Raw genomic sequence first — 14,706 nt, forward strand, 5'->3', positions numbered from 1 at the left:
GTATATCCCAATTTAATATACATCAAGTCATTTAGCAGATGCTTTTATCCACAGTGACTTAAAAAGGAGTACAATAGAAGCAATTAAAACAGCAATATGTAAGTGCAAGTAAGTCTAGTTTAGGTATTATATACACACACACACACACACACACACACACACACATACAGTGGGTACGGGAAGTATTCAGACCCCCTTATATTTTTCACTCTGTTATATTGTGGCCATTTGCTAAAATCATTTAAGTTCATTTTTTCCTCAATGTACACACAGCACCCAATATTGACAGAAAAAAAAAGACATTTGTTGACATTTTTGCACATTTATTAAAAAAAGACAAACTTAAATGTCACATGGTCAGTATTTAGTAGAAGCACCCTTTTGATCTAATACAGCCATGAGTCTTTTTGGGAAAGATGCAGCATGTTTTTCACACCTGGACTTGGGGATCCTCTGCCATTCCTCCTCTCCAGTTCTGTCAGGTTGGATGGTAAATGTTGGTGGAAAGCCATTTTCAAGTCTCTCCAGAGAGGCTCAATTGGGTTTAAGTCAGGGCTCTGGCTGGGCCATTCAAGAACAGTCACGGAATTGTTGCAAAGACACTCCTTTGTCATTTTAGCTGTGTGCTTAGGGTCATTGTCTTTTTGGAAGGTGAACCTTCGGCCCAATCCAAGGTCCTGAGCACTCTGGAGAAGGTTTTTAGCCAGGATATCCCTGTACTTGGCTGCATTCATCTTTTCCTCGATTGTAACCTGTCGTCCTGTCCCTGCAGTTGAAAAACACCCCCACAGCATGATGCTACCACCACAATGCTTCACTGTTGGGGCTGTATTGGAGAGGTGATGAGCAGTGCCTGGTTTTCTCCACACATACCGCTTAGAATTAAGGCCAAAAAGTTATATCTTGGTCTCATCAGACCAGAGTCCTTCAGGTGTTTTTTTTTAGCAAACTCCATGCAGGCTTTCATGTGTTTTGCACTGAGGAGAGGTTTCCGTCGGGCCACTCTGCCATAAAGCCACAAATGGTGGAGGGCTTCGGTGATGGTTGACTTTCTACAACTTTCTCCCATCTCCCGACTGCATCTTTGGAGCTCAGCCACAGTGATCTTTGGGTTCTTCTTTACCTCTCTCACCCAAGGCTCTTCTCCACTGATAGCTTAAGGCTGGTTCACACGGCAGGATAATTGGGCCGATTTTAGCCCCGATTCAGCCCTTCCGACAATCTTAGGATGCTCCGATTATCGTAAAATAATCTGATCAAATATTCCTGCCGTGTGTGGTGTGTTAAGACTAATCTCCTCTGCTCGGAAGAATGTCGGGACCGCTCCGATCTCAAATCGGGGATATCCAACATGTTGGATTTATTTTGCCCGATTTCTTCTCGTGTGTGGTGTCCCCCGAGGACAAACAATCACGCAGCCTGTGGACTGTGGCGTGTAGCCAATCAGAAAGCGAGGTGACGAGGCAGTGATAGTACCGGGAAACAAAATCAAAACAGCCGGCGTATATAATATAACAAATACAAATAAAGTCGATGGGCATAACTACATCCACAACTGCAGTCCACCAGAGTACATGGAAACTAATATATGAACGTTTATTTCAACGGTTATTAATCTGTGTAGTACGTAACAACATTTCTATGAGATAAAACAACAACTTATCTCCATATCATGATATAGCAAGTATAGTCCATGCTCGCGTCGTCTCCACCTCTTTGACCATCGCCTTTTCTTATTTTTCTTATGTTTTTTTCCCCGTTAAAAACAAAGCACAAACTATGGCCACTGCATCCTCTTCGTCCGCCATGATTGTTTACTCTAAAGTCACGTTTGATCTCGAGGGATTTTGCGAGATTTCCCGTCTGACCTGGGAATCCTCGGGAGTCAAATCGGTTCGTGTGTGATGTGTTGATATTGCCGTGTGGCTGCACACCACACACGGAGCGACCAAAACTGTTAGACCCGTGATTTTTTATCGCCGTGTGTGGGGTCTCTCAGGTTTGGAAAATCTGCCGACAATTTTAAAATCGTCCCGTGTGAACCAGGCCTTAGTTTGGCTGGACGGCCAGCTCTGGGAAGGGTTCTGGTCATCCCAAACATCTTCCAATTAAGGATTATGGAGGCCACTGTGCTCTTAGGAACTTTAAGTGCAGCAGAATTTCTTTTTGTAACCTTGGCCGGATCTGTTTCTTGCCACAATTCTGTCTCTGAGCTCTTCAGGCAATTCCCTTGACCTCATGATTCTCATTTGCTCTGACATGCACTGCAAGCTGTAAGGTCTTATAGACAGGTGTGTGACTTTCCTAATCAAGTCCAATGAAGGTGTAGAACCATCTCAAGGATGATCAGAAGAAATGGACAGCACCTGAGTTAAATATATGAGTGTCACAGCAAAGGGTCTGTGTGGCAAGTGGGGCGGGGCCGAGAGGCGAGCGAACGAGGAGTGAGGCCAGGTGTAGTGATTGGAGATGAGCTACACCTGCGCCCCACTCCTCGTTCCCACGCCTCTCGGCCCCGCCCCACTCGCCACAGTCTGAAATGAACACTTAGGACCAAGTGATATTTAAGTTTTTCTTTTTATAATAAATATGCAAAAATGTCAACAATTCTGTGTTTTTCTGTCAATATGGGGTGCTGTGTGTAAATTAATTAGGAAAAAGATTAACTTAAATGATTTTAGCAAATGGCTGCAATATAACAGAGTGAAAAATGTAAGGGGGTCTGAATACTTCCCGTACCCGCTGTGTGTGTGTGTGTGTGTGTGTGTGTGTGTGTGTGTGTGTGTACATACACACACACAGAAAAACAAGTAGATACAGTAGAATATAAATATAGAAAGCTAGTGTTTTTTTTAAATAATGTACTATTAAAATATAATAGAAAGTGCTAGAGTTAGAGGGTCAGATAAAGATGGAACAGATAAGGACTAAGGCTAATGCCTCAGCTGCTCATATTAATTTAGGCAGTTCATTCCACCAGGAGGGAACAGTTAATGGGAAAAGTCAGTGAAAGTGGTTTTGTGCCTCTTTGAGATGGCACAATAGTTTAGTTCACCTGCAGAACCAAAGGTTCTAGAAGGACCATAACTCTGAAGTAATTAATTTATGTAAAAGGGTGCAGAGCCAGTGGTTTTGTAGTCTAACATTAATACCTTGAATTTTATGCGAGCAGATAATGATAGCCAGTTGTCACAAACCAGGATAGAGACGGAGGGTTAGTGAAGCAGATGGTTTATTAACAGGATGCAGTATGACAACGATATGGAAAGTCACTGTTGAAGCCCAGAGCTCTGATGAGTGAAACAGGAGTAGACAGCAATGGAGATCTGAGGGCAGAGAAAGAGTAAGTTAGAGGAGATGAGTCTGGCAACAGTTCAGAGTAGTTAAGGTAGGCTGGATGCCAGAGTACTGGTGTGATGATGGCTTTATCCAGGTGAGTGATTGCTGGGTGCAGGTGATCCTGACACCAGTGCAAATTGATGAACATAGGTGTGATGTGCATTGTTTTTGGCTCATTAAAGATTAATCTTGCAGCATCGTTTTGGATTAATTGTGGATGTTTGAAAGAAGTGGCTGGAAAGCCTGCCAAAAAGCAGTAGTCAATAGTCAAACCTGGATAGAACAAGAGCTTGAACAAGAGTTGTGTTGCATGTCCTGAAGGAAAGGGCCTGATTTTCCAAAAGTTGTATAAAGCAAATCAGCCAGACCAGGCATTTTTAGTAATGTGGTCTGTGAAATTCAACTTATCAATCACAACTCCAAGGTTTTTAGCTGTTTTTGAAGGCGTTATGGTTGATGAACTGGATGTTGAAATTTTGATAAAGTGAATGGTTTGTTGAAACCACAAGCAGTTCTGTCTTAGCCAGGTTGAGTTTAAGGTGATCGTCCATCATCCAAAAAAAAAATGTGGAGCTTGGTTTTGCATTTGCTTATCGCGGGACTGCCCAGTTTTGGACTGCTAAATAGTGAGGCGTGGCCAGCTGACTTCAATAACAGGTAATCAGGAAAATATAAAAGTTTTCACTGCAGCAGCCCTCGTGTATAAAGACCGACGAGTGTAAAAACCATCAACTCAACCTGCACGACTCCACCAAGCAAGGACACTGACAAGGCACTTGAGTATTGCTTTTCTACCCTTTTTAACAAAGCAGACTTAATTTCTTCTATTGCTACTCATTCCGGTCTCAACCTCATGGCACTAACTGAGACTTAGATCAAACCTGAAGACACTGCCCCTCCACTAATTTCACTCAAGTTCCCACACTCCTCGTATGACTGGGAGTGGTGGAGGTACTGGTCTCCTTATATCAAAAGAATGGAACAACCATCTACAGGTAACGGTTCATTTGAATAACATGCAATTATTGTAACCCACTCTGTTAAAATCCACTTTGAGGTCACTTATCGTCCCCCAGGTCAATTGGGAAACTTCTTGGAGGAGTTGGATGGGCTGCTATCAAACTTTTCTGAAGATGGTGGTACTCTGGTTCTGCTTGATGACTTCAACATCCACTTAGATAAACCCCAGGCTGCTGAATTCAACACTCTTCTCACCTAATTTGATCTCAAGTGAGTGTCTACTACAGCAACTCACAAATCAGGCAACCAACTGGACCTCATCTACACATGCTGTTACTCCTTGGACAACTCTATAGTTGCTCCACTGCACACCTCAGACCACTTCCTCATTACTGCTAACCTAGCACTTACTCCTGAAGTGGCACCAACTCAAACGCAGGTCACCTTTCGACGGAACCTACACTCACTCTCTACATCTTTCCTATACTCTGTGGTTTCATTCTTGCTTCCTTCAATCTCTGTTTTCAGCTCTGGACATGAACCATGCTACTGGCACTCTTTGCTCCACTCTAACCTCTTGCTTGGACAACTTTTTTCCCACTGTTGTCTAGACCAGCACGCACCACCCTATCTGCCCCCTGGCTGTCAAATGTTCTTCGCAAACATCACTCTAAAGTCAAGGCTGCAGAGAGGTAATGGCATTGTGACGAGTGGGGCGGGGCCGAGGGATGTGGGAACGAGCGAGGCCAGTGAAGTGATTGGGAAATGAGCGACACCTGCAACCCACCACCGGTCTCGAGTCCAACAGAGGAGATGGAAGGATATAAAACTGGAGCGACGACAGTGAAGGACGAGAGAGGACCAGGCCTGGGCTTTTAGTTGTGTTTGCTTTTTATTTGTGTGTTTGTTTATTTTGTAATTAAAGTTTCATTTGGATTGTCCGCCGGTTCACACCTCCTTCTTCCCGATGATTACAAAGGTTTTATTATTACAGGCATAAATCAAGAGACTCTACTGACCTCAGTGTGTATCAGTCTCTCCTCTCTTCCTTCTTTGCAAATGTCTTCACTGCTAACACATCATTCTACCACAACAGAATTAACAACTGTTGTGATGCTCACACACTCTTCACTATCAGTGACCAATTCTCTGCAGACTGAGGATAAATTCACAATGACTAATGCACACTCTCTCTCCTCCTCCTCTCCACTTTCAGAGATGGACATTTCCAAACTTATCCTGTCCAATCATCATACTCCACTTGATCCAATCCCCACTCACCTCCTTCAAGCGATTTCTTCTTCAGTCATACCTTCACTTACTCACATTATCAACTCCTCTCTTCACTCTGGAACATTTCCCCCAGCATTTAATCATGATCGGGTAAGCCCACTGCTTAAGAAACCATCTCTAAATCCAGCACTTCTAGAAAACTACAGACTGGCATCCCTTCTTCCATTTGTTGAAGAGACCCTTGAGTGAGCTGTGTTCAACCAGCTCTCTGTGTATCTTGTACAGAACAACCTCTTGGACCGCAACCAATCTGGCTTCAAAAGCAACCACTCAACTGAGACTACCCTACTCTCAGTTACTGAAGCCCTGCGACTGGCAAGAGCAGCTTCAAAATCCTCTGTACTCATCTCACTGGACCTGTCTGCTGCATTTGACATTGTTAATCACCTGAATCTCCTGTCCACCCTCAGAAAGATGGGCATCTCTGGAACCACACTCCTTTGCTTTAAGTCCTACCTCTCCGATAGATCCTTCAGGGTGTCTTGGATGGGTGAAGTTTCTAAGTCAAAACAACTTGATACTGGGGATCCTCATGGCTCAGGACTTGGACCACTTATCTTTTCCATCTACATGACATCATTAGGTTCTGTCTTTCAGAAGCATGGCTTTTCACTGCTACGCTGATGACACTCAACTCTACTTCTCATTCCAGCCAAATGACCATCACTTTCAGCTCATCCTTACTAAGACAGAACTGCTGGCACAGCACCAACATACCTAAACCCACTAGTTTAATCTTATGTGCCTTCCAGAAGTTTGCACTTTGCAAGTGAACGACGCCTTGTGGTGCCAACCCAAAGAGGTTCAAAATCACTCTCACAGACCTTTTTCCTGGACTGTGCCCAGCTGGTGGAATGACCTCCTAATCTCAGTTCGAACAGCTGAGTCTTAACTCATTTTCAAAAAACATCTAAAGACTCATCTTTTTTTTGCCAGTACTTAACAAACTGATACTAGTTCTTACCTTTTTCTTTTCTTTTCTTGTCTATCATATTCTTGAAAGAAGGGGAAAAAACCTGGCTACGTGTTATGTACAAGGCTAACTGAAACTTGTCATGGCACTTGTAATCTGTTGTTGTTCTCTTGTTGGTCTGATTGTTTTTATTGTTCTCATTTGTAAGTTGCTTTGGATAAAAGTGTCTGCTAAATGAGTAAATGTAAATGTCTGTTAGACGTGCAAGCAGTTATCGTCGAATCATCAGGATGGAATGAGAGGTAGAGTTGAGTGTCATCAGCATGGCATGATATGAAAAGCTATGTTTCTGAATGACAGAACCTAGTGATGCCGTGTAGACTGAGAAGAGAAGTGGTCCAAGTACTGAGCCCTGAGACAACCTAATTGCTAGATGTTGCAATTTGGACACCTCACCTCTCCAAGGTACCTTGAAGGACCTATCTGAGAGGTGAGACTCAAACCACTGGCGTGTGGTTCCTGAGATGCCTTTTTCCAATAGGGTTGAGAGGAGAATCTGGTAGTTTACCGTATCAAAAACAGTGGACAGATACAGCAAGATAAGTATAGAAGATTTGGAAGCCAATCTTGCCAGTCTTAGGACTTCAACAATGAAAAATGTGGCACGGTCATCAGCTGTTAGAGTTGATCAAGGAGGGGGGAGGAGGACGACAAAGGACGGAGGAAAATGTTTTAAAGAGAATGCGAGAGTTAGGTGAATTGTTAATTTTGTTGTGATGGTGTCTTTTTAGCAGTGTAGTAGAATTCAAAGGTAAAGCATGCATATCCTAAACCTTAAAACGGGGTGCTGGGCAGACAAGTAATTGCAAAGGTAAACAATGAGTCCACACACCAGAAAATGCTCCTTAGCAATTTTAATGATTGCTCACCACGTGTAACGTTTCGGGTCCAAGCCCTTCATCAGACATGAAAACAAGTGGGGAGACACACCTCCATATATACAGCCATGTATGATCACATGATCACATACATCCATGATTAATCACATGACCAATCAAGTTAAATTGCAATTACATCAGGAAAACAGATAAAAAATATATATATAAACCGACTTTTGTAATACAAAAGATATATTAAGTGGCTAAGAGAAGGCCTGCAGTGCTTGAAGCATAGCCTAGAATTTTTTTTTTTTTTAAATGTCTCTACCACTGTAGGCAGTCATGATAGACGAGCAAGAATGTAAATACATAAGGGGTACCACAAAAGTGTGTTACATATGTCAAGTCAGCAAAACAATAACACACCATTTACAATATTAACAAAATTACAAGAGTTATTTACAGAAATGGCCTCAGGTCAAAGTCTTCTTTCAACCCTTTTGGAGGTAAAGTGTCCAGGGTATAGATCCAGAATGCTTCTCTTTTGAGTAGCAGACAATTAACATCTCCCCCGCGGGAGGGCTGTTTCACAAGTTCAATGCCGCAATATCTGAGAGAGGAAACGTTATGAGAGGATTGTGAAAAATGCACCGCTACTGGACTTTTGATGTCATGGTTGCGAATATTTGATCTGTGTTCTGAAATTCTTGTTTTCAGTGGCCTGGTCGTTTTACCAACATAGGCCAAGCCGCATGGGCATTTAAGTAAATAGATAACATTCTTTGTGTTACAGGTGATCACACCTTTGATGTCATAGAGTTTTCCAGTGCATGGGTGATTGAAGGTGGTAGTTTTATGTGTGAAGTTGCATTGAGGGCAATTACCACATCTGTAATTCCCAAAGGGAATAGACTGCAAAAAATGTGGTGGAGTCAATGGTTGAAGATGCGCTCTCACTAACATGTTTTTGAGATTAATTGCTCTCTTGTACACAAGGCGGGTGTTAGGATGTACCGGCCGCCAGGTGTAAATAAGACAATAGGGAACAAATTGCACAGTTCAGAGTGATTTTAATCCCCAGGGTGCAAAAATAGTTCTCCAGAGTGTGCAATGTAGCAATAGTCAAAAACAAAGCAAAAAAAAAGAGCAAAACAAAAAGTTATTTACAATATACCAACAAACGTAAATTTGGCTATGCCAATATCTAGGCCCAAAAATACAGGTGTAATTCAGCCTCTCCATACAACCCACCTCTCCCCTGAAATGGCTGCCTTTTAAAGCTTTGGCTCCTCCTATATTTGGAACATACCATGTTAAGGGGGGGAATTCTATAATTTACAATCAGGTGATAAGATAAAACCATAATAACATCATTATAGTTTGGCTTTACAACATACATCACCTATATCTATAACAGTTTAAAATGTTCAAAGACAATAAAGATATGACTTACAAGGAGACACTTACATACATGGTGTTCTCTCCCCTATGAGGTCAAAACCGGATGGAGAAATCTGCCATGAGCAAATGTTAGCTTAAATATGGCTACTTCCCATGTGGACAAGTTTGCCAAAGTGAGGGATGCAACAGAAGGTATGTCTAGCTGTTTGAAATGTATTGAAGTTACCTTGATAATTAAATTAAATTAAATAAACACTTATGTAAAGTATTCTGGTCTTCTTTTCTTGTGCTGAACACTAAACATTTAAACAAATAACATTTAACAGACAAAAACAAAACTAACTACTTGAGGTGAAAACTGGGATGTCACAACACCAAAATTAGCGCTACACACATACAACTATATAAGGATGGTATATTTTTTGCCGGCATTTAGTTTGTATGTGTAATGGTGGAATATGTTTGTTGCATGCACATGCCCATACTCAATCCCTTCACAATAAAAGTCCTAGGTCACAGTCAGTCTGTGACAGCGGGTGTCACGGCGTGGTAGAGACGGCGCCGTGGAAGAAACAGGGTCTGGGTCCAAATGCAGGAAAATAACACTTTATTACACACGAGAACAAAAAGGCCAACACGGCATTAACAAAACAGAAACAAATGACGTGACAATGCTAAAACACGAGAATCAAGAACCACAGCATTGACAAATGACGATTAATGCAACCAGACAGAGTGGTGTGTGAGACGAAACTATATACTCGTGAGCAAATTGGGAACAGGTGTGTGAGTGAGTATGTGTACAGAGTGAACCAGGTGTGTAAATGAATGTGTCAGTGGGTGAAGGTGATGAGTCCGGGAGAATTGAAGTGATGCCCTCTGTTGGTGAGAGGGAGGACCACCTAGTCCGGACTCATGACAGCGGGGTGATGTAGTGAAGCATTTAAGTGCTGGATCAGAGTCAATAATGTGCCAATGTTTTTTAATGATGGATTCGAAATCTCTGCCAAGAGGCGAGTATTGGACAATGCAGTTAACTCTAGACTCAGAAATTCTGGATCTGATTTTGCGGAGACAATCAGTTTGCGATATATTTTTAAAGTGATTACGTGCTTTGGTAATCCAATCATGTTTGTATTGTCTCTGTTGGAAACGTTTTTCTAAATCAGCTGCCTGGGCTTTAAAATCACTATCAGAACTACAGATCCGGTGAATGCGACTGAACTGAGACAAAGTCAGACTACTCTTAAGTGGAATAGGGTGAAAAGAATGTCCATGAAGAATAGAATTTCTGTCAGTGCTTTTTCGGTACAGGTTGGATCCCAGTCTATTCAAGTCTCTGTAAACAAGGATATTTAAAAAGTTCATCCTGTGCTTGTCATATTCCATTGTAAATTTCAAATGGCAGCTGTTAGCATTGATAAACTCATGGAACTGTTTTAACTGAGTCTCAGAACCGGTCCAAATGAAAAAAATATCATCTATGTACCTCCTCCAGTTGGAAATTGAGGGTATAGGTGTGGGTTGGATTGCTGATTCAGGATGATTTCCTTTTTAGCAGTGTAGACCTAAGCAGATTCAAATCAAGTTTATTTATATAGCACTTTTTACAATACAAATCGTTACAAAGCAACTTTACAGAAAATTATGTTTCTACAATATTTAGTAGTAGCTTATGGTGGTGACTGTCAGTTTGTTTACATTTGACAGGATTTTAAGAAAAAATTATACAAGACGTAGTCAGCCAGACTATATTATTATTAATTAATATTATTTAATTATAATATTATTAATTAATAATTATTATATGATGCAGTCACACTTGTAGCAATATTTGTTAGTTCTGTTTGTTGATTCAGGGTTCGCATCCTCTGGGGTCCTCTGAGGGGTCAGCATCATCTCTTCTCGGGTGTTCTGTGTGTTTTAAACAGAGAGAGTGTGTCTGAACCCCCGAACATTATCAGGAAGGCTATTCCAGAGTTTGGGAGCCAAATGTGAGAAAGCTCTACCTCCTTTAGTGGACTTTGCTATCCTAGGAACTACCAAAAGTCCAGCGTTTTGTGACCTTAGGGAGCGTGATGGGTTGTAGCGTGGTAGAAGGCTAGTTAGTTACGTAGGAGCTAAACCATTTAGGGCCCTATAGGTAAGTAATACAAATTTGTAACTGATATGGAACTTAATAGGTAGCCAGTGCAGAGACTGTAAAATTGGAGTAATATGATCATATTTTTGTGACCATATAAGGACTCTAGCTGCTGCATTTTGGACTACCTGTAGCTTGTTTAATGAAGAAGAAGGACAACCACCTAGAAGTGCATTACAATAGTCCAGTCTAGAGGTCATAAATGCATGAACTAGCTTTTCTGCATCAGAAACAGACAATATGTTTTATAGCTTGGCAATGTTTCTAAGATGGAAGACTGCAGTTTTTGTAACATGGAAATATGATTTTCTAAAGACAAATTACGGTCTAATATAGCACCCAACTTTCTGACTGTAGAGGAACTAAAAGTACATCTGTCTAGTTGCAGATTGTAATCTACAAGATTCTGTGTAGTGTTTTTTTGACCAATAATTAATATCTCTGTTTTATCCGAATTTAACTAGAAATGAGATGCAGCCTTGATCTGACGCAAGAAGCAGGTCATTTGTAATTTTAACAAGTGCAGTTTCAGTGCAGGAAGGTGCTCAATTGAGCAGACACAACTTTTTCAAAAATTTTAGACATAAATGGAAGATTTGAAATAGGTGTAGCGGGGTTACATGTAATTGATATGTCGACTAAACTGTCTGGGGGTTGGGGTTGTGCACATGTCTGTATATGTGTGTATGTGAGAAGATTATGCACAGGTGCGGCTGATAATGGGGAACGATCAGCAGCCTTCATGATTAGTGGCTGGAGAGGATAAAAGCTGATGGATTCTGGTAACCTGCGTTGGTAGCCGGAGCCCGAACATGACTTCACGCACCGTAACTCACGAGAGCGGAAAGGCTGGTATTACTCCACCTCTGATTCCCCAGATAGCCGTGAGCTGACCACTATTTGTTTGGACGCAGTGAAGACGGCGAAAGAATCATCCCAACGCACTCTATTCCTCGTATGAAAAGGAAGTGGTTTTGCGACTGTCTTAAGAACGAGTGGGCTTTATCCCACGATATTGTTGTGAAGAGTTGACTGATCCACTCTCCCCTCCTCGCAGTTCCGGGTGGAGTTTCCACGGTCACCATCCGTGGAGGAACGTTGTCGATGGGAGGCACGAGATACCCTGTATCGTCTTAAGGAACGAAGAGACTGAGACGGCGGCGATTCCTTTGTATTGTGATTTTGAACTGTGGACCGGCCGTGAGTGGTTGTGGGCCTGTTAATCCATTTTTGTATAGAAACGGGGGGTTTTATTAGGCAGACAATGGTTAGGTTGTAAGGTCTGGCTGCTCGCTATACTTTCTTTAACAGTGAATATGGTGAAAGGGTATTTCTCGGGTAAACAGTGTTTTTTACGTGGTAGTAGTTTGTTGTGAGATGTTGTGTTTTATTCACATTATGGTTATTCAACCCTTGTTTTCATGAAAGTGATTATGTGTGTGATGTGATTTGTACACGAGTGTAGAATTATTAAGGGTGTCTATCAGCGACGTTGAGATAACTGTGACCTTGGGACTTTACTTCCCCCTAGAGGGCGCCATATTTTTACCACTGGTTTTATAGCAGTAGTGCTACTTGTTTGTTTATTTGTACTTTATCTGTGATCTCTAGCGTGGTCACATCATTAATATTCCTTTTTTTTAGTGTGTATACATCTATATAGTATGTGTTTTATGCATTGAAAGATTGAAATAAATTGAGCCTATGCACCTATGTCTTTTGTTGTTGTACCTCGAGGGTCAATATTAAAATTTCCATTTCCCATTACAATTTTGGCGTAGTTGGCAGGACCCTTGACGTACACAACATGAATAGCAGCGAGCAGCCTCAGGTAGTGGGTACACAGCCACAAATGGTAGCTGCATTAATGCCATGATTTATGGGGGGGCCATGGGTCCCAAAGTTTACTGGAGAAGGGGGTGCATCAAAGTTTTTAGAATGGAAAACGCAAATTGAAGCCTTTATCCGGGCCCAGGGGCTGATCGTATAGCAACGGGTGGACTTTGTGCGGAGTGCATTGGAGGCAAATGGTAAAAGAGAGGTGGTGCTGTTGGCTGCTGACAAACGTGACACTGACATTACAATTTTAGGGGCCCTAAGTGAACTGTATGGAGTCCAACATCCAGTAGCTCAGTTGCGAGTCCAGTTTTTTAATTGCAAACAGGAACCAGGGGAGGGTGTCAGGGATTTCATTATCCATTTACGTGAGTTGCATTACAGATGGAGAGCCAGGGATCCTCTGGACGCCGGGTCAGATGATGAACTGCTACGGACACAGTTTGCCATGGGCCTGAGAACGGGATCCTTGAAGCAGGAGCTACAGAGGCAGCTCCGAAGGACCTCAACGCTTACCTTTGCAGAGGCTTGTGAGGAGGCAAAAGCATTAGAGCGGGAACTGGGCCACACAGAAGAACCCAACGTTTGCCCAACCGTTACGCAACATCATACCCACAGCCTACTCCTATTGTCACAGAGTTGCAGCAAATGAAGGAAGCTCTGCGGGCTGAGTTGCGCGAAGAGTTGAAAGAACAGGTAACCCTTCTAGGCAAGTCTATTGTAGAGGAGCTACAAGGACGTTTGAAGACATCGCCGGAGATGGAGACTTCCCCTCAATCATCCTGGCAGTCACAGTCCAATGACCCCCAACGCCAATGCCTGGGATCAGCCCCTCCTGGGCAGTCGTACTACCAATGGGATGCTCAAGGCCAAGCTATCTGCCGTGACTGTGGGGATGCTGGACACATCCAGAGATTCTGCCCACGGCGACGTCAAGCCCAGACGGGTTTTCGGCACCCCTGGTTACAGCAGGGCAAGTGAACCGGGAGGGGCCCTCAACCATCCCCCAACAAAGGCCCTCCATGGTTGGTAGATGCCCTGAAATCGAGGTAATTGTCCAAGGGCAACGAATTCCATGCATACTAGACACTGGCTCTCAAGTCACCCTGTTTAGCCAAAAACTATTTCAGCGCCACTTCGGTGATGAATGTATACAAGACCCTAGCCGTATATCATGGCTAGCTTTAAAAGCTGCTAATGGCCTGTATATTCCCTATGTAGGCTATGCCGTCTTAGACTTTTGCATTGGGGGAGTAGAGGTAAAGGGGAAGGGGGTAGTTATTGTCCGTGATGACTGCATTAACACTGAGTATGGACTCTTGGGGATGTACATTGTGGCAGATTGCTGGACCGGAGTTTTTAAAGGTGGCCATCCTGGAGTTGCTGCATTTAAATCTGTGTTCCCCCCCTTCTGCAGAAAGAATATGGGATACAGCTTTTGCTGCCTGCCGGAGCGCTGAAGCTTCTGTGACTCGAGTTGAGCTTCAAGGTGTGGCTAGACTCCAACGACAGCCCCCGGTGTTATTGCCTCCCTCCGTGGAAATGATTGTCTGGGCCCATGTACCGCAATCTGCTGGCCTGCCTGATCGCCCGGTCCTGATTGAAGATATGAAAAATCAGGGGTGCGAATGGCGAGTGGCTCGATCAGGGGAAGGAAGTGAAGATAAAACTATAGCAGATAGCCAAGAGAGGTGACAGAGAGCATAGGTAACGTTGAAAAGTGTCATTTTGGGGGGTTGGGGGGGGTGTATATGTTGTGTCAGGAACCATGTTGAGGTTAAGAGTGAGGAGGAAGTGATCGAAGGTGTGCAGTGGAGTAAAAAGTACATGATCAGTGGAGCAGTGTCATGTGTAAATAAGGTCCAGTTGGTTGCCTGATTTCTGAGAAGCCATAGTTAAAGGAGTCATATGATGCAATTTCAGTTTTTCTTTTCTCTTTGGAC

This window comes from Carassius auratus, chromosome 8 (genome assembly GCF_003368295.1).
Source record: "Carassius auratus strain Wakin chromosome 8, ASM336829v1, whole genome shotgun sequence".
Lineage (NCBI taxonomy): Eukaryota > Metazoa > Chordata > Actinopteri > Cypriniformes > Cyprinidae > Carassius > Carassius auratus.